Below are 4,048 nucleotides of genomic sequence, written 5' to 3'. Positions count from 1 at the left end.
CACCTCTCACCCTATTTAAAGTAATCTGGAATCAATTTTGTACCTGCAGAACTGATTTTTAAATCACTACTCATTTCAGATAGTTTTTATAGAATTATTCATATCTTAATTAGAAATGACTACTTTTACTTAACTGATTATTGATGCAACGCTTGGATACGTACGAGTCGGATGTTTTTGAGCACCTCACGCAGGAAGTTGTTTTCTCCCACTTCCCAATACCGTGGGAATATTTTTCCCATTGGAATTATAAAAATGGAGGCCAGCATGGACAGAACTGTTTTTGGTAGACTTTTAGGGGCAGTTTCTCTTGCAAGACTCTCTTTGTCGCCACTAATTCCATGGCTGAGGAAGAGCTCATTTGTTTTTCTTTTGATGCTGTTAATTAGACTATCACTGGCACATTTCTGCTTTTAAAATCATGGCCAGTAACAATTGGAATATTGAAATCTAAAATTTATTTATTTATTTAGACATCAAGAAAATCTATTTTAGATAGGAATAATATTATCTTGGATATCTGAAAGTGAAACATTTATTTTAGATAGAGGTGTGAACAGTTAATTTGGGAAGAACTGCATTTGGAATATCTAAAATACATATTGAGTAAATCTAAAATGGCTGGTACTTGTAAAAATAATATGAGACCAATAATTTCACAATAAAAATATTTATTAAAACACATCATTTACATAACAGAGACAAACAATTATAAACATACAAAATGTCCATAAACTGTCATGTAGGCTTATACTTCTTCAGTGCAAGTGGAAAATAAAAACCTTTTGAACCACATATCAACAGCAGAGATGTCTCATTTTCAACAGCCTTACATCATAATGAAGACTTTAGAGCAAAGAAATCTATTTACCAGCAGCAGCAGAGATGGACACAACCTGAGGACTCTTCTTTCTCCAAGTGCTTCACCGTGTTAGTTCGAATTGTAATACAACTAGTGGTGGAACCTGGACAGATCTTCAGTGACTCTCCTGAGGTCACTGGGTGTTTTGGGTCTTAGTCATACACCCTCACTTGGGCGTCCCAGCCAGAGGTGATCAGTTCCCCGACTTGTGTCCAGGTAGCGCGCTACGCCCCACCTCCCTCCTCCTAAACTAGAGCCACCGTGAAGCCTTTTCAGCTGCTTCCAAGATGTTCTTGATGGCTCTTCATCTATGCAGACCGCAAATCCCTCGGAGTCCAAGGACACGGTGTAGAGATCTGCCTGCGAAGCCCCTGCAGCCCACTTCAATAGGCTTGCAGCAGGCCTTCCAGCCATTCCTCTGGCACTCAGCCACGAGTTCTGCGTATTTAGCCCTCTTCCTCTCCTGGGCTTTATCTATTCTGTCCTCCCAAGGAACAGTTAGTTCAAGCAGCACAACCTGCCTGGTGGAAGTTGATGACAGCACCATGTCCGGGTGGAGTGATGTGGCTGTGGTGTAATCTGGGAATCGCAACCACCTCCCCAAATCAACCTAGAGCTGCCAGTCCCTTGCTGTTGTGAGCAGGCCCTCTTGGGTCTTCTTGGAGGGTTGCAGTTTCTCCCCTGCTCAAACAAAGGCAATTGTGCTCCTGCTTAGAGGTTGACTCATCCTGGTGTTTATGCCAGTGCAGATGGTATCTGCTATTGCCCGCAGGACCTGGTCATGGCGCCAGCGGTATCTGCCATCTCCCTGGGCATTTGGGCAGCAGCTTATAATGTACTCAAGAGACCCTTTCCTCTGGCAGAGCTGACACGCAGGTGAGTCCATCAGGCCCCGGCTGAACAGGTTAATGGGGCTTGGGAGGACATCATACACTGCTTGGACCCGGAACCTAGAATTATGTGGCTCCACCCTCCATACATCAGTCCAGGTGATCTTATGGCTGGAAACATGCTCCCACTTGGTCCAAGCCCCCTGCTTGCTCATGCCTACCACCCTGCTAAAGTGAGCCTCTTCCACCTCTGCCCGAACCTCATCTTGGATGAGCTTACGCATGTCCTTCCCTGTCACTCTGCTGTTGCAGGGCTTCGGGTTGCTGCCCAGCCCTGCCCGCACTGTGGCCACTGTACCCACCAGGGTGCTGTGATGTAGCCTCGCCTCGGCCTTTTCCACTGCATCCTTGGCATGCCACTTCCTTCCAGTGCAGACCTCTATCCCTTATGAAGACACCTTCCCATCAGTGGAGTCTGTAGAGAAGGACTTCTAATCTAAGCATGACTAGAGTACCCAAAACTTGGGTGAGGTAATGACAGTCCATGGCTTAAGTACTCCTCCAAATAATGGTCCAACGAGCTGCAGGTGTGCAGGGAGGACCAATGAGAATGGTGGAGGAGAAAAGGAAATACAAAAACCACCCACAAAAACTGGATTCCTGACACATTTGTGTGCCTCTAACTATTTATGCTTATTAACTTAAACAATTCAAGTGCATAGAGAAATTCAATAATGTACATTTAATAATATCTTTAGTTAACATGTAGTGATGGTGAGATGAAGCAGTATGACCAAATTGCTTTGGTTCATGAAGCTTCATCTGAACATGTCACCACGTACTGGTGGAGTGCAGAAGTACAGTTAGTAATATAACGTAGCGATTTTGGGTCCATGGCCTGGAAACTCCCCTGATCTTAATCCTATTGAAAACTTGTGGTCAATCATCAAGAGATGGATGTGCAAACAAAAGCATAGGAATTCTGACAAAATGCAAGCATTGATTGTGAAGATATGGAATGCTATCAGTCAGGGTTTGATCCAGAAGTTGATTGAGAGCATGTGTTGGGTTCATAAATGTAGGTTTGCAAAAGAACTGAAATACACAGTAATGGATACAACTTCTGCAGGAGAGACAGTTGAACCCCAGACTCAAACATACTGTCTCCCACCGGACCTCCTCTGCAGAGCGTTTTATTAACAGAACATGACACATGGTTATAAACAGAGTATTGTTCTGACAGAACAATTGATCAGTTCATAAAGACAGAATGCTCCATCAGAATGATAAGGCAGGATGGTCTCCTGACTGAATCATGAGACAGGAGTGGAGCATCCCCTCACACAAATGTTTCATAAGCACACATTAATATAATAATCATCATTGAATAAACCTAACATTCCCTCCTGTTGTGCATATAAACATTAGCATATAGCACTTCTAAAAAGATTTTTACCACACACATCATAAATGCATTGCAGATAGGGAATTCAGTAATCAAAGATCAATATGCAAAAAACAAAAATATCAAAAAGATTAAAATGTAAAACTTAAGCAAAAATGTAAGATGTATCAAGAATGTTAAAAGCTTCAAAAATCTGTCCCTTGAGTAGGCAAAACCTCTCCAATTGAGGAAAATTCCTACCCGATCCTCCCCAAGGAAGCGATCATTATCCTTGTAACATATTACACAGTTGCAAATCATCAGTATCTTTATCAGCATCTTGGCGGAGTTGAACATAAGTTACAGCTGAATACTGGATTAGAGTGGATCCTATCATTCTCTGAATCATTGACTGGAGACACTGTATTAAGCAACAAATGAAAAGGAAAAATATGAAAAACAATCCTACAAATGGTAATGCTATCTTCATCAGCAGCTGCCACCATGATCCCATGATGAACCACCTTGTCCATGGTGCTGGACTTGCAACTCATCCACAGCGGTCTGTATGAATACAAACATAACAGTCCATTTTATTCAAACCTTCAGCAACGCGCTTGGAATGCTGCCACCACATATTGGCGCTGTAGGGATGACTTGGTGTGGATCCATCAAAAACCATTCTGGTTTTCCTTTGTTTCAGGTGGTCAGTTTGAGTCCCTAAGAGCACTAGTCCAATGGTCACCATCAGGCAGCAGAGCCACATTAGTTTTCCCATCTTCACCAGTCCGTTTAAGGAAGCCAACCAGGACACTAAGGGATTGGGTCAGGTTGGTTTCCTCACCAGCGCTGAGACAAAAAGCTCTAAATTGCTTAACCCCTTTGTAGCTGGGCTTCACCACAGATCCCTACCTTAGTTGTGGGGTCCCTGTGAAGGTAACTTGGCTTCCTATTGGGGAAAGTCTTTAATCA

The 4,048-nt window shown here is 43.0% G+C and overlaps 1 pseudogene; it reads right to left on the bottom strand.

The window, feature by feature from the left end:
- Window positions 1–1,112: 1,112 nt before the first annotated feature.
- LOC107104676 lies at window positions 1,113–3,758 on the bottom strand (annotated as a pseudogene).
- Window positions 3,759–4,048: the final 290 nt, after the last annotated feature.

Source organism: Cyprinodon variegatus, unplaced genomic scaffold (genome assembly GCF_000732505.1).
Source record: "Cyprinodon variegatus isolate N-32 unplaced genomic scaffold, C_variegatus-1.0 Scaffold1841, whole genome shotgun sequence".
NCBI lineage: Eukaryota > Metazoa > Chordata > Actinopteri > Cyprinodontiformes > Cyprinodontidae > Cyprinodon > Cyprinodon variegatus.
Note: the sequence above shows the minus strand (reverse complement) of the source record. Positions and strands in the feature narration are given on the sequence as shown.